The sequence below is a fragment of the Mytilus galloprovincialis genome, chromosome 1 (genome assembly GCF_965363235.1).
Source record: "Mytilus galloprovincialis chromosome 1, xbMytGall1.hap1.1, whole genome shotgun sequence".
In the NCBI taxonomy this organism is placed as follows: Eukaryota; Metazoa; Mollusca; class Bivalvia; order Mytilida; family Mytilidae; genus Mytilus; species Mytilus galloprovincialis.
This window is the reverse complement of record NC_134838.1, coordinates 88,189,136-88,210,011: the sequence shown is the minus strand read 5'-3', so window position 1 is coordinate 88,210,011 and position 20,876 is coordinate 88,189,136. Positions and strand designations below refer to the sequence as shown.

Here is a 20,876-nt window from a genome sequence, read left to right as displayed (position 1 = left end):
TGTCATGGTAAGACACGTCGAAATTTACGAAAGAGCCGTTTAATCGTATATTACAAATATTCGTAATATAGAAAATCTATATTACAGATATTCGTAATATTGATTATTACGCTTTTTTGTAATATAGGCCTTATTTTACACAAAGCTGTAATGTTACTATTTGCCGTAATATTACAAGTTTGAGGAATATTACGAATAACAATAATCGCCTGGACTGATTACTGAAAAGTTATTACACCAGGATTTTTTGATATCACAAACTAGTCTACACTAGTGTAGAGTAGTATGCTGATCGGAGCTGGAACCGCTTGGGATTTTGGAGTCTCTGGCCTTTGTTAGTCTTGTATATTTTTAATTTTACTTCATTTATGTTTTGGAGTTTAGTGTGACGTCTATTTTCACTGAACTAGTACACAATTGTATTAAGGGTCAGTCGAGGACCACCTCCGGATGCGGGATATTCTCGCTGCGTTGAAAAACCCATTGATGGCCTTCGGCTGTTCTCTGGTCGAGTTGTTGTCTCTTTGAAATATTCCCAAATTTCCATTCTCAATTTTATCTTAATATTAAAATAGTTATTCGTTTATTTATGATTAAATTGAGATTTAAAAAAAAATCTAGTTTAGACCTTCATCATATTCCTGTGCCAGTCCTTGCCTCGTCAGTTTTTGTCTTAATATGATATTTAATCCGGAGAATATGGTAATGATGATAGATATTTGATTGTCTAAATTATGTTTAATTACAACCTTCATATACTTGAGGTAAATTGCATGTGGAATTGTTGAAAAATCCTACATTTATAAAAGCTGACTGACGACCTATGGCGTGTATTGTTTTAAAGCACTATGTTGAAACACTATAAATCAAACACTGCTTATCATATTTTCCGAAAACAATCCATTTTATTATGCATTTATCTTTTTTAAATCGTCAACAACAGAAGTTATTTTTTAAAATCTCTGATAAACAACTTCTCTTATATACATACAATAATGTTCCCTACAGTAGGTATATACTAAACCTTTTCCTTGCAACCCGTCAGATACTGACAATATCCAATCAGATAATGAAATACGCTGCATTGTCAGATCATAACGAAAAGAAGTGTTATATTTTGTTAATTTTACTTGCTTTGATTATCTGTACTAATATGTTTGCATTTTAACCCTCCAGGGTTTCATGTTTTGCAATAAAGATTATTTTTTTGATAAATTTTCCTTTTCTTACTTGCCTGTGTCTGTCGAAACAATCTATGATTAAAGGGAGATAACACTTTCTACTCGTCTATATTACAGATATTCGTAATAAAGGTAAAATTACTTGTTTAAGTAATATTACCCATCGAAATAATATTACACGAATAAATAATCTCCTGGACTGATTAGGAATGGTGATAATAATTAATCCTGGTATTTTATAATATTATTTTTAAAGTTTTATTTATAGGTGATGTGCTATCTATAGCAGATTATAATATGTTATATCAATTAAGGAATACTTGCATTGATTAAACTTCAATATGTAGAAGTTTAAGTTAATTAATTGACCTTGACCACTGCAGAGGTTATTATATCTGACATATTTTTGTTACGTTTGTAGGCAATGATAGGTGGCCGACTGAACAGTTTACATGCAGTAGGGTCATTAAGTATAATTGACCAATGTTTCCGTAATACTGATGATAGCTTCCGAATCGAGGGATGGTACTTAGTGACCATAGTTAAAGGGGTGTCCTTGTTATTAGATTTCTTTCTATATTTCATTGCATTTTCTCTTTTAGTATTTAAGGCTGAATTTATGCAATTGTGAATTTCGTTTGATGAGTAACCTCTCTCTAATAACTTAGATTCAAAATGTTTGATAACATTTTCAAGATTAGATTGATTGCTGTTTAAACTTAAATGTCTTAGGGTTTCCCCTTTTACAAAATCTTTAAATGTTCCAATAGGGTGTGCACTTGTTCTATGTAGAAACTGATACGTTTCGTTTTTTTTAATGTAGGATTTTGTATCTAATATATTAGTGGACTGAAATCGATCGCCCTTGTATATTGTGACGTCTAAGAAATTAACAGACGTTTGGGAATATTCACAAGTAAACTGCGGTAGTTCATGTTCTGAATTTGCTATATCGAATAGCACTTTAAGTTGTTCTAACTTTCCAGAAAATAAAATCAAGCCGTCATCGCGAAATCTTTTGTGAAAGATAACTTGTTTATTAAATGGAAATTTTTCCAAGATCGAGCTTTTAAATGTGTAAGCTCTAACATCACAAATAGAGGGTGACGGAACTGTACCCATTGAACAACCAATTCTCTGTAAGAAATGGTTTCCGGCAAATTCAAATTCATTAGTATATAGTACTAGTTTAAGTATATTTATAAGATTATTTTTTATTGATTAATGGGATTTCATAATCGCTTTGTGTCATGTCAGTGTACGCATTTTCTATGGCGCTTATAAGTTCATTATAGTACATATTGGTATACATGCTTCCTAAGTTATAGGTGCATAAAATTATATCATAAGGACATATAGTATTTCCTAACACTTGTAGTATTTGTGTAGTGTCCCTAGTATATGTATTTTGTCGTTTCACTACTGGTTGGAGAAAGTAATATAATAATCTACCAATTGATTCTGTAGGGGAACCACATTGTGAGATGATGGGTCGTCCAGGTATCTTAATTGTAATTCTATTATGAATGTTTTCTAGATTGTTTATTATACTGCCAGACAGTTTATGAACTTTTGGCAAGAAATATAATCTACCACATTTGTTATTTTGAAATCCTTGTCCAAGGAGCTTGTAAGTGGTCTTATCTATTTCGTTAGTGAGATGAAGATGTTCTACTAGTACTTGAACATCGCTCTGGATCATGTGTGTGTTTGGGGCTTCAATTTTTTCGTAATGTATGCTATCGATATGCATTAGACCTTGGAATATGTATGTATCGCTTTTAAGTATAACTATATTATTGTTCTTATCAGCTTTTTTTTTATCACAATGTCAGCCCTTTTTCTCAGGGATTTTAATGCATTCCATCCGTTTTTAGATAAGTTACTATAGTGTGTTGAAAATTTAAAGTTGTCAATTTCAATCTTTGTTTAAAATATATAAGTTTCGATTGCATTATTAGCAAATTGAGGTGTATATACAGATTTAACATAAAAGGGATGTAGTGGTTTGTAATTACCGTTATCTAATTCAAATTTACATCTCATTTTCCGACAGAGACCATTGGAATCCCTCAGGATATTACTTCGTAGTCTATCAGTGGAGGGTGTCGGGATAAATTTCAACCCCTTTCCTAAAATTAGGTATTCATCGTCACTTAGTGTGACATCTGAAAAGTTTTTAATATGTTTTTTTGCTGAAGCAAGGTTATAATTGTGCTTCAGAGATTTCCTGCGATTTTTATGATTTTTTAATCGCTTTAGCTTAATTTACGCTTAGCACGTCTATTCGCCATATTGATGATCAACAGAATTTTCAACACACTATAGTAACTTATCTAAAAAACGAATGGAATGCATTAAAGTCCCTGAGAAAAAGGGCTGACATTGTGATAAAAAAAGCTGATAAGAACAATACTATAGTTATACTTAAAAGCGGTACATACATATCCCAAGGTCTAATGCATATCGATAGCATACATTACGAAAAAATTGGAGCCCCAAACACACACATGATCCAGAGCGATGTTCAAGCACTAGTAGAACATCTTCATCTCACTAACGAAATAGATAAGACCACTTACAAGTTCCTGGGACAAGAATTTCAAAATAACAAATGTGGTAGATTATATTTCTTGCCAAAAGTTCATAAACTGTCTGGTAGTATAATAAACAATCTAGAAAACATTCATAATAGAATTACAATGAAGATACCTGGACGACCCATCATCTCACAATGTGGTTCTCCTACAGAATTAATTGGTAGATTATTAGATTACTTTCTCCAACCAGTAGTGAAACGACAAAATACATATACTAGGGACACTACACAAATACTTCAAGTGTAAGAAAATACCAGGGGCGGATCCAGGATTTTAGGTTAGGGGGCGCAAAGTTTTTAGTGGGCGAGCGGAGCGAGGCGAAAATTTTTTTGAGGTAAAATTATTGAAATATTCTTCTAAAGGGGGTGCAATGTAGATATCTCGAACTATTGTTTGGTAAAATTAGCGAGAAATTTACGTTTCAAGCTGAAACCGACGAAATCCACCTCTGAAAATAATCTATAATTACCAGAATTAACAAGAAATCTGTGAGCTTCTATTCATTGAGACTATCCCATACATTTACTCTTACAAGTTGGAGAAATCCACAACAATCTCCTAACTCCCCTCACTCACGAATGCACTAAGGGATTCATATTGTATATATGAGTTTATAAAGCTACAGTTATAAAGCTGCAGCCCCAAAAACAGAAGCTGAAGATCATGCGAACCTTTTATTTTGAGTCTGTGTTCCTGTGCAAACCAATTTACAATCAAGACACCATCACTTGTAAAATTATCTATATAGCAATATCGGGTAAGCTTAAAAGACGTGCTGGAGGTAGTTGTGATAAAAAGAAATACAGGTATACCACAACAAAAGTTGGTTGGAACTTAGATTATCAAAAAAATTGAAAATAAAAAGCGCAAATACAATGAAATAATTAACTGCTAAAAATATATTATGTTTGTCACCAAACGCAGCTCCGCGTTTGACACCTTCCTTTGGAGTATACAATATTTAAAGAACTTAAATAAATCGTAGGTCAGTTGATTAGTAATCACATTAATTCTGTTAAACTGACTGTTATATATACAATATAATATAATGAATGTTAAAAAAGATGGAATGGTATCTTCTGATACTTAAATAAGTTGAAGACAACCCATTCTTTGCAAGTTTTAGGGGGGGGGGGGCGCACGCCCGCCACGCCCGCGCCTAAATCCGCCCCTGTAATACTGTATGTCCTTATGATATAATTTTATGCACCTATGACTTAGGAAGCATGTATACCAATATGTACATTAATGAACTTATAAGCGCCATCGAAAATGCGTACACTGACATATGAGACAAAGCGATTATGAAATCCCATTATTCAATAAAAATTATCTTATAAATATACTTAAACTAGTACTATATACTAATGAATTTGAATTTGCCGGAAACCATTTCGTCCAGAGAATTGGTTGTTCAATGGGTGCAGTTCCGTCACCCTCTATTTATGATGTTAGAGCTTACACAATTTATAAGCTCGATCTTGGAAAAATTTCCATTTAATAAACAAGTTATCTTACACAAAAGATTTCGCGATGACGGCTTGATTTTATTTTCTGGAAAGTTAGAACAACTGCTATTCGATATAGCAAATTCAGAATATGAACTACTGAAGTTTACTTGTGAATATTCCCAAACGTCTGTTAATTTCTTAGACGTCACAATATACAACGGCGATCGATTTCAGTCCACTAATATATTAGATACAAAATCCTACATTAAAAAAACGAAACGTATCAGTTTCTACATAGAACAAGTGCACACCATATTGGAACATTTTTAAAGGTTTTGTAAAAGGGGAAACCCTAAGACATTTACGTTTAAACAGCAATCAATCTAATCTTGAAAATGTTATCAAACAGTTATTAGAGAGAGGTTACTCATCAAACGAAATTCACAATTGCATAAATTCAGCCTTAAATACTAAAAGAGAAAATGCAATGAAATATAGAAAGAAATCTAATAACAAGGGCACCCCTTTAACTATGGTCACTAAGTACCATCTCTCGATTCGGAAGCTATCATCAGTATTACGGAAACATTGGTCAATTATATTTAATGACCCTACTGCATGTAAACTGTTCAGTCGGCCACCTATCATTGCCTACAAACGTAACAACAATATGTCAGATATAATAACCTCTGCAGTGGTCAAGGTCAATCAATTAACTTAAACTTCTACATATTGAAGTTTAATCAATGCAAGTATTCCTTAATTGATATAACATATTATAATCTGCTATAGATCGCACATCACCTATAAATAAAACTTTAAAAATAATATTATAAAATACCAGGATTAATTATTATCACCATCCCTATTGGAAGCTATCTTTTGTATGTAGTTAAAACCTAATTATGTTCTAAATGCATACTATAGGCGAATAAACACCTATCATTACATAAAACGAACTAATTCAACTATGAACATATCTAAGTAATTACATCTTAATACACATGATACATGTAATATGCTCTTTTGTTTTCTCTGAGATGGGAAAGATATCGAAATCTTCTATAGATAAATTCACCTGCATATACCGTCCTTGAAATTAAGCATCTAACAAGAGTATCATAATGTTTAAAATTTTGGCTGGTCGGCTGATGATCGGAAGCCTTAGAAAAATCAGTAAAATAAATACGGAGTTGCATAAATAATATATTTATGAATAAGTATGTGTAATTCCTAATTTAATATAGTTAGAAAATATGAACTAGTTTAATAACATAAAACATATTTGTATATACATATATATATATATATATATATATATATATATATATATATATATATATATATATAACTAAACCCCTGATCATCAGCTATATATAACTATAATATAAATAGTTATCCCACACAATTTGAGCTATTTCAATGATAAATGCTACAAGTACAAACAACAAATACAGGTGTCGTTATAATTTAACAATTTTATTGATTGTGGCGTGGGCTGTGTTATTTTACAAAATTATGAATGTTTCTTTTAACAATAACGTTTAAATCTTCTATCGATAAATTCACCTGCATATACCGTCCTTGAAATTAAGCATCTAACAAGAGTATCATAATGTTTATACATAGTAGTGATGGATATACAGAGTGATGATAGAAATACAGAGTGGAGGTAGATATACAGAGTGGTGGTAGATATACAAAGTAGTGGTATGTATACATACAAAAGGGTGGTTGATACTCAGAGTAGTGATATATATATAAAAACGCAGGTGATACATATATAAAGAGTGATGATAGATATACAGAGTGGTGATAAATAGAAAGAGTGGTGATTGATATACAGAGCGGTGATAGATATGTAGAGTGGTGATATGTAGATATAGAGTGGTGATACATATACAGAGAAGTGATAGATATACAGAGTGGTGGTAGATATACAGAGTAGACATAGGTATAAAAACGAAGTGATAGATATATAGAGTGGTGTTATATATACAGAGTGGTGGTAGATATAAAAACATTGTGGTAGCTATATAGAATTTGATAGATATACAGAGTGGTAGTAGATATACAGAGTGGTGATAGATATACAGAGTGGTAGTATATATAGAGTGGTGATAGATATACAGAGTGGTGATATATATACAGAGCGGTGGTAGATATACAGATTGATGATAGATTTACAGAACGGCAATAGATATACAGAACGGCAATAGATGTACAGAGTGGTGATAGATATACAAAGTGGTGGTAGATATACAGAGTGGTGATAGATATACATTGTGGCGGTAGATATACCAAGTAGTGATAGATATACAGAGTGTTGATTTATTTAAAAACGTAGTGGTAGATACACAGAGTTGTAATAGAAATATTAAAATGCTCCGCAGAGCGCAGCTTGATACGAACGCAGAGGTCGAACTCTGAACAATTGAGGCCAGTATGGACACAACATTCAAGTTTGATACAGCTCTGAATTTGGATTGTGATTTAATATTTGACACAGCATAGGTTTCCGACAAAGAATGAATGTGGTCGAATGACATTTAAAAAAATAAATTTACTTATTATGGTCCAATATCCAAAATCACAAAATCTATACACAGAGTGGTGATAGATATACAGAGTGGTGGTATATATACAGAGTGGTGATACATATACAGAATGGTGGTAGATATACAGAGTGGTGATAGATACACAGAGTGGTGATAGATCGGAGTGCTGGTAGACATACAGAGTGGTGGTAGATACACAGAGTGATGATACATATAGAGGGGTGGTAGATATACAAAGTAGTGATAGTAATACAGAGTGGTGATAGTTAAACAGAGTGATGGTAGATATACAGAGTGAAGACAGATATACAGAGTGGTGATAGATATACTGAGTGGTGATATATATATAAAGTGGTGGTAGATATAAAAACGTTGTGGTAGTTATATAGAATTTGATAAATATACAGAGTGGTGGTAGATATACAGAGTGGTGATAGATATACAGAGTGGTAGTATATATAGAGTGGTGATAGATATACAGAGTGGTGATATATATACAGAACGGTGGTAGATATACAGAGTGATGATAGATATACAGAACGGCAATAGATATACAGAAAGGCAATAGATATACAGAATGGTGGTAGATATACAGAGTGGTGATAGATATACAAAGTGGTGGTAGATATACATAGTAGTGATAGATATACATAGTGGTGATAGATATACCAAGTAGTGATAAATATACAGAGTGTTGATAGATGTAAAAACGTAGTGGTAGATAAACAGAGTTGAAATAGATATATTAAAATGCTCTGCAGAACGCAGATTGATACGACCACAGAGGTCGCACTCTGTACAATTGGGACCAGTATGGACACAACATTTAAGCTTGATACAGCTCTGAATTTGGATTGTGATTTAATATTTGACACAGCATAGGTTTCCGACAAAGAATGAATGTGGTCGAATGAAATTTAAAAAATTAAATTTACCTATTATGGTCCAATATCCAAAATCACAAAATCTATACACATAATGGTGATAGATATACAGAGCGGTGGTAGATATACTGATTGGTGATAGATATACAGAGTGGTGATAGATAGAGAGTGGTGATAGATACACAGAGTGGTGATAGATCGGAGTGGTGGTAGATATACAGAGCGGTGGTAGACATCCAGAGTGGTGGTAGATAAACAAAATGGTGGTATGTATACCAAGTTGTGGTAAATAGAAAGAGTGGTGATAGATATACAGAGTGGTAATAGATATACAGATTGGTGGTAGATGAACAGAATGGTGGTATGTATACCAAGTTGTGGTAAATAGAAAGAGTGGTGATAGATATACAGAGTGAAGATAGATATACAGAGTGGTGGTAGATATACAAAGTGGTGATATATATACAGTGAAGTCATAGCTATGAAAACGTAACAGTAGACACACAAAGTGGTGATAGATATACAGATTGGTGATAGATATATAGACTGGTGGTAGATATACAGAATTGTGATAGATATACAGTGAAGTGATAGCTATGAAAACGTAACGGTAGATAAACAAGTTGGTGATAGATATTAAGAGTGCTGATAGATATATACAGAGTGGTGGTAGATATACAGAATGGAGTTATATAACAGAGTTGTGATTGATATACAGAGTGGTGATAAATATACAGAGTGGTTATGGATATACAGAGTGATGATAGATATGCAGAGTGGTGGTAGATATACAGAGTGGTGATAAATATACAGTGAAGGGATAGCTATGAAAACGTAACGGTAGATAAACAAAGTGATGATAGATATAAAGAGTGCTGATAGATATACAGAGTGGTAGAATATATAGAGTGGTGATAGATATACAGAGTGGTGATATATATACAGAGCGGTTGTAGATATACAGAGTGATGATAGATTTACTGAACGGAAATATATATATACAGAACGGCAATAAATATACAGAGTGGTGGTAGATATACAGAGTGGTGATAGATATACAGAGTGGTGGTAGATATACAGAGTTGTGATAGATATACAGAGTGGTGATAGATATAAAAAACGTAGTGGTAGATACACAGAGTTTTAATAGATATGTTAAAATGCGCCGTAGAGCGTACCTTGATACGACCGCAGAGGTCGAACTCTGAACAATTTGGGCCAGTATGGACACAATATTTAAGCTTGATACAGCTCTGAATTTGGATTGTGATTTAATATTTGACACAGCATAGGTTTCCGACAAAAAAATGAATTTGGTCAAATGAAATTTAAAAAAATAAATTTACCTATTATGGTCCAATATCCAAAATCACAAAATCTATACACAGAGTGGTAATAGATATACAGAGTGGTGGTAGATATACACAGTGGTGATAGATAAACAGAGTGGTGATAGATATACAGAGTGTTGGTAGATATACAGAGTGGTGATAGATGCACAGAGTGGTGATAGATCGGAGTGGTGGTAGATATACAGAGTGGGGTAGACATCCAGAGTGGTGATAGACATCCAGAGTGTGATAGATATACAGAGTGGTGGTAGATATACAGAGTGTTGATAGATATACAGAGTGGTGATAGATATACAGATTGGTGGTAGATAAACGAATGGTGGTATGTATACCAAGTTGTGGTAGATATAAAGAGTGGTGATATATATAAAAACGTAGTGTATATCTATCACTTCTCTGTATATCTATCAGCACTCGGTTTAGCTATCAATACTCTGTATATCTATCACCACTTAGTATATCTATCACTACTCTGTATATCTATCACTACTCTGTATATTTACCAATTCTCTGTATATCTACCACCACTCTGTATATCTACCTTCTCTCTGTGTATCTATCACCACTATGTATATCTACCACCACTTTGTAGATCTACCACCACTCTGTATCTCCACTATATCTTTCGCTCGAAATGTCAATATATGCTTTGCTTATATATATATATATATATATATATATATATATATATATATATATATATATATATATATATATATATATATATATTACCACACTCTGTATATTTGTCACTTCCTTGAATATCTATCACGATTTTGTATATCTATCACCACTCTGTATATGAATCACCACTCTGAATATCAATCACTACTATGTACATCTATCACCAGTTTAGAATATTTCACCCCAGTCTCAATAGAAAGATTTTATACTTCTAAAAAGATATGGTTTCGAAGATCATTTATTTCAAAATAGGGAGAAAATTGATCAATTGCGATCAGTTCCAAAACTTGACCTTTAACCTAGACTTAAATTTCAAGGTCATAGATGATGAATCTCAAATCATATGACTTATGGTGCAATAAAAGAAAAAGGTGCAATAAAAAAAGGACTGCACAGCTGTCTTTTGGGTATATGTTTCGTTAGGCTGTTTTATGAAACAGATAATATACCTGTCTAGATAACCTCAATTGTAATAAAAGTGTATCATCATGCCGTGAAATGTATGGCCTTGAAGAATGTCAACAAATGATGAACGATGTCTTTGATCATCGCTTGTGTAAATATTATTAATATATATTATTGTATTTGATAAAGTTTACTTGTTTTTAAAGACTGCATTTTTTAACACCGAAATTTTATTTGAATACACAAACAAATATCCTGAATCTTCTTTGTTTGTTACATTGTCAACACCAATATCATCAAGAAGTTTGTGAAATTCAGATTGATTTTTTGGTTGCACTGGATGAATTTCCCTTCTTTCGCTGTACACAATGTACATTGATTGACGAACTTACTCTAAATTTCTTTTCTTTCTTTTCTTAACGTTCTTCGTCAATTTAAAAGAGCTCTGAATTAATTATTGTTGAATGCTTATTTCCTGTGACCTTTTATCGTTTACAATTTTTCTGTTAAATGGGCAGCTTTTATTTATATGTTCATGTTCAGTAATATTTTTATCAGTTATTTCACAAAATATTATATAAAAACAATGTTTTATAGATTTCAGTATAAAAAATCCAACTGATTGTCTAAAAAGATAAGTCCTTCCTTATCAAAGAAACAGTTTTCTTTTCACTGGATTCTGATGTTATGTCTTAAGTTCAAATATGCTAGTTTTCGAGTCAAAAGTGATTATTAGAATAAAGTATTATTTGTGTATTAGATTACTTAATTGCCTTCTTTCTAGTAACGGTTATCTCTATTTTGTTTACGGACAAATGACGAAATAATGGAATAGTTCTAATTAAATATTTTACAAAACTTTGTCACGATTAAAAAATTAAATCCGACTGAATAAATTGAAATATGAATTAATGATTATCGATGTCAAAATTAGCCGTCGGTAATAAACAGTTAGTTTGTGTAAAAGAAATAGCTACCAAATTTGTTTATTATGTCTGTACAAAGTATACATATATTGTATATAATCAGCCTTTCTGTATATAACTTGTTTTTATAATTGATTCAACAAATTTTGCTTGTCCAGGTGTCAATAACGGTGATGTCCACACCATGAGACTTTTAATATTAACATGATAAATGACACAATAACACAGCGATCGATCAATAATATAAGTAAAAATTGCGTGCCGTATCTTGAACGTCGCCCCTCGGCCTCCTCTGAAAAAGGACGGTAATTTTTATATAAAATCTCGCAAAATTATGACCCATATTTTGTCACATTACCGTTCACCCAATAAAAGGAAGTGAATTCGTCACCACCAAGAGAAAGTAAAAGTTTAAACGATTTTCGTACAATTAAAACACTCGGTACATTACTGTTTGGTATATTTAGAATCCGAGATAAATCTAGATTTTCTCGAGAAATGAGATAATTCATTATCTGAAATTGAGAAAATTAATTATCTGGAGATAAATTAGGATTATCTGAAAATCGTTCAGAAAAACCTATATTTTCTAACATTTTAAGATAAACCGGGATTTTCTCCAGATAATAAATTTTTCTGTATTTTCTAAGATAAACTAGGATTTTCTCGAATTTGAATTAAGCTGAGATAATCTTAGTTTATCTGAGATAAACTTGGATTATCTGAGATAAACCTAGTTTATCTGACATAATCTAAGATTAATTAATAAAAGTGGTTCAGGCGTGCCATAGTACACGATATACTGTCATATGGAAAATTACTGGGTCACCTGTAAAATGGTAATCAGCCATGCAACTAATCAGGTCACTGACCATGTCACTACAATTTAAAAAGTTTATCGTGAGATCAAAATGAAATATTCATTTCAATTCAAAATTTAGGAACTAAAGGATTTATCATTATTATGAAGTGAAATAATTCAACCAAATCGTATTATTTCCCAAAAGATTATATACATATTTTTTTTATCTATACCGGGAAAAAATTGAAAACTGTTTTTATAATTTAAATTTATTTTATAGAAATCCTTGTAGGTCTCATGAAATGGAACTCACGCATGCCTAATTAAGATTTATAAATTTATTGAAAAATATAGCAAATATTTAGTTTTTACATTAGATTAAAGTTACCATTCCGCGCTATAATTTATTTGATATGACATGAATTAAGCAATTTTTGTTGAGGGATTTTAAGGGTTTGTCCATGCAACGTGTATGTTATTAGTATTTCACATGACTTGTTTTCGCCTTGAAGCTCATTATTCAGAGTGTTTCAGACAAGATGATGAAAATAACGTGCAAGATACTTTTTTCGATCATCGTGAAGTGACAATTTTAATTCCCATTCCTCCATGCATTCTACCCCTGTTCAATTGTATATTTATAATTCCTAGTGCTTTTAATTACCCCCTTTTCGTGATTACCGTTATGCCAACATAAACTAGGGGCTTGATTTACATGTAAAACGGGGGCGGATCCAGCCACGATAAAGGGGGTTGCAACTACATGTCTCCATTAAATAAGTGGTGTCGTTGTCGCTGGGATTCTGTTACCCCACCCTTTTCATATAATTTAGATTTCAAAAGTGTATACCTTTTCATATATTGTGTAGGTTAAACTGTTATCTTTTCCCATATTGTTTGCGTTTTGTTTGGTGTGTAATGTAACAGTGCAATACCTAAGTGTCAAAAGAGAGTTTTTCCCGACCTATTCACATATTTTTAAGCCTGAAAAGATGACCTATTCCAACGGCACGTCCTATCACCTTGTATATAGGAACTTAAGAGGATTCCAGAGATTATCATTAAATGCAATGATTGCTCACAAAAAGGGGAGTCCCACCCCCGGATTCCATCCCCTTCGACCCGCCACAGAATATAAATATAATTGTTATTTAAAAGTCATATACTAGTACTAGATCCGAGCACCTGTTTTGGGATATATATACATATAGCTAATTTACCGTTAATAACTGCGAGAAAATGAATAATACACAAGTTGATAATTGTCTCTTCTCTGCTAATTAATGTGCATGCAATATTCACTTTGATTTACTTGTGAGACCACCGACACTAATAGTTACCTCAAAGTTAATAGGTGCTCCGTTACTGGGAAGATCATATCGGATCCGATCAATTTATTGGTTCCATTCCCCACTTCTCCTTAGAAAAAATGCCTTGCAATGCGTCATAATTATCTGGACTACTAAGTACTTCCATAGACATTAGACATTATTTTATTATACCAATCATGGGCCCTTGTCGGGCAAGATACAAAAACATCATAATACAATGCTTATATAAACATTAGTGAAATATACAATACGTAATACACAAATAATAAATTGATAATATGAGTAATGTAGGATATAATTATGGTAAGAGGCATTGAGTGCATCGAAGCCGATTTAATATTAAAAGAATATGATATAAAGATTTTTAATAGGGAAAAAAAAAAAAAATTAAAAATAGAACCAGGAATATAGTATCTCATTCTGCAGTAGTTCTCCTCATGACCAGTGTACAGCAGTGAGGGACTTTTACATCACAACAATGCAAAGGTCATCAAGGGGAGATCCTTCAGAACTAGCTACAGATACATGAGATATGAGATTACTCCAATAGTGATATTCCTCATGATTAATGCACAGCAGCAAGGGTTGACATTGCTACTTGGCAATATTCATCAAGGGACGGTGCTCTAAAACTCACTATAGAGAAAATATAAAGTTCAAATTACAAGTAGTAGAGGGAGATAAATCCCATTAGAATTTTTCATATTTCTTAATGAACATGCATAATTCTGATAATAAATTCTCATCTTCATTATTCATTAACCATATCAGTTTTTGGGTAGGGTCAATATTTTTAAAATTCTTGCAGCAATTATTTATCATTGTTATCATGTCTTTCTTTTGGTCCGATAAACTATCACAGTTGAAAAGAAAATGTGCTTCATCTTCGACTTCATTACTACAACATCTCTTACATATTCTATTGTGTCGGGGAGTATTACTATATCTACCTCTCTCTATAAGTAAATGGTGAGCAGATATGCGAAATCTTGTTAGACTCCGTCTATCTTCAAATTTTTTAACAATATTAAGATATTTTTCACAACCAACATTTGATTTAAAGGTAACATATGTGCATAGATTTCCTTCTGAGTGAGTTTCGAGATTTTTTTCCCAATCTTTCAACATTGCATTTCTTAGTTTTCTGTTGTCAATTGGTTTAACCGTGTCTGAGGATATTTGATAATTATTAATCAGTGAAAGAAGTTTTTCAGATGACATATACCACGATGGTTGATTCTATAAAGGCATTATATAGCAATGGAAAGTTATTGTCGGATTTTTCTAATCTGTAATAGTATTTAGTCATTGCTTTAATCATGTTAAAATATATTGGTAGTCTTCCCAACTGTGTAAATACTGCAAAGTTGGTGCTTTTTTTTGGAGCTCCAAGAATAAATTTACAGAATTTAGTATGAAGTTTTTCAGCAGGTAATCTAGAGTAAATATAGTCAAATGAAAAAATCCCATTTCTATATTTAGACGACATTGGGTTAAAGGCACCCCATATCTCACAGATGTATAATAGGATGGGTTTGATGGTATGATAAAAAAACATGCATGCTTGTTTTGACTGAAGGATGCAAGGATAAAAAATCTTTAGATAACTTAAAATAGACTTTTAGTGCCTATTTATACAATTCATCCGGGGCTACTGTAAAGGAGCCAAATTATTATATATATTAACACACTATAGTTTTACACCATTTAGCATAAAATCATATTTGTTAATCAATCTACCTGCCTTGTTGAACCTTTGTTTTGTTTTTATTCACACTTAAGCACCAATCATTGCAGTAATTTTGCAAAATGTCCATATAACTTCGAAACAGACAATAATTTATTTCACTGGTATTGGGCTGACGGATTTTTTAATGTATTGGTAATTTTTATTTATAGCACAAGTTTACAAGGCAAGATTATTCACCTTTTTCACCCTACAAATCAAATGGTTGCCTCCTTACACCTACACGACCTAAAACATATTCATATGAACATTTGGTATCATCCATTTTGTGTGAAGTTTTCATATTTTCTTTGGGGGGATGCTTAATCCAGTCATGCTTCAGTGATTCTCTATATAATCAACAAAATTTTTCACACGAAGGGAGGGGGTCTTTCCTCTTAATTAGAAATCTTTATTTTCAGGCATAGGCTCATATAAATTTGCCTTTTGAAGAACTGAAATTAATATGAGACGGCTAATGAGTTTTCAGCTGCTTTACATTAAAATACATCATGTACATACATGTGACATACACAATTATATATAGAGCCATTTAAAAAGCGATTTTTTGCAATACTTAAATAATGTAGGATCAAATCTTGATACACGAAGTTGAAATTGTTAGCTTTAAACATTAAAAAATGAACACCCAAAGTTTTAACATAAGAATGACCATATAGTCTTTAATGTATATGCTATTGCCATGAAACTAGGTCATTGTAGGTAAACTGTCATCTATTCCCTTACATCTTTGTTCACGCCAAGTTTGATTAAAATTAGTCGAGCATATATCTACTCTATTAGGTCTCTAGTTTGGATAGTGTATAACTTGCAAAACAAAATCATACTCCTTCCAAATTTATTTCTTTTAATATTATGGATGAAATAGCAAGTAAGGGATGAAATTAAATTGGATGAAATGTGTCAATTTTTTTTAGGTAAAGTAGTGATTTCGTATAGTTTGAAAAGGTAAAATATTAGTATGTCTGAAGTTGTCATTTTAAAAGTGTGTGCGGGGGGGGGGGGGGAGGTTGGGATTTATTTTGTGAGTTTTTGTCCAGAGTTTAGGAATTACATGAATTAGGGGCCAAAAGGGGCCAAAATTAAACTTTGTTTGATTTTATAGAAAATTAAATTATTGGGGTTCTTTGATATGCCAAATCTGACTATGTATTTAGATTCCTAATTTTTTGGTCCTGTTTAAATTGGTCTACCTTAAGGTCGAAAGGGTCCAAAATTAAACTTATTTTGATTTTAACAATATTTAAGTTCTTGGTGTTCTTTAATATGCTGAATCTGAATATTTACTTTTATTTATTATTATGGGCCTAGTTTTCAAGTTGGTCCAAATCGGGGTTCAAAATTTTACTTTGTTTGATTTCAACAAAAATTAAATATATGGGGTTCTTTGATATGCTGAATCTAACCATTCATTTACATTTTTGATGTTTTGGACCGTTATCAAATTGGTCCACATTGAGGTCTAAAGGGTCCAAAATTGAACTTTATTTGATTTCATAAAAAAATGAATTATTTGGGTTCTTTGATCATGTTGATATGCTGCATCTAACCATGTATTAAGATTTTGAATATTGGACCATATTAGAGGCTAATTGTCAATTTAAAATTGTTAAGTACTTGGACCACATTCATTCTGTGTCAGAAACCTATGCTTTGTCAACTATTGAATCACAATCCAAATTTAAAATTCAGAGCTGTATCAAGCTTGAATGTTGTGTCCATACTTGCCTCAACTGTTCAGGGTTCAAGCTGTACGTTCATATCAAGCTGAACATTGCGTAGTATTTTTATTGGTTATTATCTTGAATCTTATTTATGATAAAGATATACTGTAAACAGCAAATATAATTAGCAAAGTTAGTTCTATAAATATGATATTAATACAACCAAAATTGTCAATTGACCCCATAAGGAGTTATTGCCTTTTAAAGACAATTTTTCACAATTTGGTCATCTAGTTTGCTTAATACTCTAAAGAATCTTCTCCTTTGACATTGTGGAATATATTACAGCCAAACTTGGACTGAATGAGTTTCAGAGTAACTAGTAAAACGTTTGTATTTTATTTCCTTTTACGTCAAGAAACATAGTCACTTTATAAAAAATGTAGTTACATGGCTAAAATGGAACATAAGGGTAAAATTATCACAAATGGAAGATTGATGCAAAAAATTTCAGGTGAACACTTCAGGCTCTTGAGAGACTCTTGTTTAATTGCTTCTGTAAGTAATATTATATTGATTTGAAATTTTGACGAGTGAGACACATACAGATTATACTGTAAACAATATTTCAGAGTTTAACGTAGTCAAGCGAACAAATCATAGAAGAATAGTTGAATCATGTCTTTGTTGTCCAATGAAAAATTAGTACGAACACGAAGAAAAAGTATGGGAATGTTTGTTTTTTAAACTATTTACCAGGGTGAAAGTCTTTGAAAGTGATGACTGGCAAAAAGTTTGTGAAATGAAATAGCACAAATATTCCATTCTTTTTAAATATTATTGTATATAAAGAAAAACACATACTGATGTTTAATAATAGTTTTTTCCCTTTTTATGTTTTATAGGACAAGAAATATAGAAAAATAATGAAAAATATAAACAGTTACAATCGAAATGACCGGCAAAACAAGATAAACAGAATACAACAAGGCCTAAATGGTAAGACCACTTCTATATACTGTAAATTCAGAAATTATTGCTTGCATTTATTATTGTGATTTTTCACGAATGGACAACTTATTGTGATTACCAAAAAAAAAAATCTGCATAAAGATCTATATATATATATATGTTTCTTTTATCAAAATATGAGTTCTTATTTTTGCGATACTCACCCAGTCACATTATTCGCATTACTAAAAACCTCTGGATAATTTCTGAATTACAGTAATAAAAGTAATTGCCTTTGAATGATGACTCATGTAAAAATAGGAAGATGTGGTATGGTAAATGAGTGACTTATCCACCAGAGTTCAATGAAGTTGATGCAAGAAATTAAAGGCCAATGATGGGCCGGCCTTCAATAATGAGAAAACACTTCCTTTATAGGTCAGCCAATAAAGATCCCAACATTAAAGGTTTAAACAATCCAATTTAGTTCAACATGTTCAAAGTCATTAACAATTAATAAAAAAAATGATGTCTGTGAGCATTAACCTTACCATAATATAGGACAGTGGTTCAAATAACACAACATATGAACATTCTATAACAACTATTGCAAGTGGCGCAACTTTAAATATCACTGCAAGGCACTAAACAACGAATATTAAAGCACTGAAATAAGAGAACTCATAAGCATGATAAATAAGAATATCAATTAAATGAAAGTTTCTCAAAATGTTCATTAAAACATGATAAAATAAGCTTATTTATATTGCTGTTTTTTCCTCATTTATAACATTTTTATTTTAGTTTGTGTATTTATAGGTCAGATATCTTGGTTTTTATGATCATCAACAGGTCCTGCAGGTCTATACTGAAGAGGAAACGTAATTGTTAATACTTTTCTACATAATGTGCTAATTGGATTATTTAATGTGAAATGAACTGTGTGTTTTTCTGGAAAAAGAATTAGAAAAAAATCTACAAAATTGCTATAAACAAAATGGAGTACTATCAAAGATGCACAAGAATACAATTGTGTAAAATGTAACAACCTACATATTCACTGATGAATTATGGAGAAATTAAGAAAAAATAGTATCTTTGTCATGTTTGTTGTCGAAATAAATACCTGCTTTATCCATTCATGTACATGGCTCCATCATATCAAATATACAGAGAAAATGTTTGAAGAACAAGTTGACAAAATTTATTCAACCAATTGAAGGAAGATGTCTTGTGAATGGAATTATTTATGCACTGAACTGTTATGCAGGGGGTCAAATAATTGTACACAGCAGCTGAAACAGAAGAAAAGTTAATTTAACATGAAAAGTGTTTATTTTATCTAATATGCAAATATGAGCACAATATTAATAACATCACAAATGGTATGATATTCATAGCGTTTTGCTTATTGTTGTATTGTCTTAAACATGTTAAACAGTCAGCCTTTTGTTTTTGTATGTTTAATACTCACCATGAAAATTTGTATTAAAGTTTTAATTATCTTTTGTATCAATAATTCAGTCTAGGAAAAATTATATTTATACTCTTTGTACTGTTATGAAATTTCCATAGAGGAAAAATAGGGGAAAACACTTCCTTAAGCATGTTAAGGGAAATTTGATGTTCAGAAATTTCTTTTGAGGAAATTTGAAGAACAATGATTTCCTTAGAGAAATTTTGTTGTCTTGAATTTTCCCTCAAGGAAAAGTGTTTGTCAAAAATTTCCTAACAGGAAAAAGTATTTCCTCCAAGGAAAATTTGAAGCTGCAAATTTCCTTACAGGAAAAAGTATTTCCTCAAAGGAAAATTTGAAGCCGCAAATTTCCTCAAAGGAAATAAAATTTCCTCAAAGGAAATAAAATTTCCTCTAAGGAAATAGAATTTCCTCAAAGGAAATATTTATGCAGCAAATTCCCTAATGGAAATCTTTTTCCCTTGAGTAAAAATCTTTTTCCTTTAGGGAAATTAGATTTCCCTTGAGGAAAACTACTTTTCCTCTGAGGAAATGGTTGAAAAAAGGGGCATAACTTTTTTTAACAGTGGTGCTAGAACCAACAAACTTTAAGACAAATATCAGGGAACCAATACCAACCAAGTTATCAACTTCATTTTGACTTAACTCTAAAAATTAAGGTGACAACTTTTGCACTCAGCGGATTTGCAAACTTGTCCCGGACACTGTTAAAAATACTGAATTTATTTATAACAGCTGGAAAAAATTTAGGCTTAATTCATGCTAATTGTGACTCTATACTTGCTAAAATAATAAATTTGATAAAGTCACATGAAAAAATATTAAGCGTTAAGCGCAATCTTCTTTTCCAAGGGGTAGCCAAT

The 20,876-nt window shown here is 31.7% G+C and overlaps 1 protein-coding gene and 1 long non-coding RNA gene across 2 annotated transcripts in view; both read left to right on the top strand.

Moving 5' to 3' along the window:
- The window catches only part of LOC143061976 (uncharacterized), a 290,220-nt gene that overhangs the window by 146,800 nt on the left and 122,544 nt on the right, over window positions 1–20,876 (top strand). The window lies entirely within an intron of this gene.
- On the top strand, window positions 18,489–20,063 carry LOC143048470 (uncharacterized). Its single transcript, XR_012969870.1, has 2 exons — window positions 18,489–18,584; window positions 19,356–20,063. It is a non-coding gene; the product is annotated as an uncharacterized LOC143048470 (long non-coding RNA).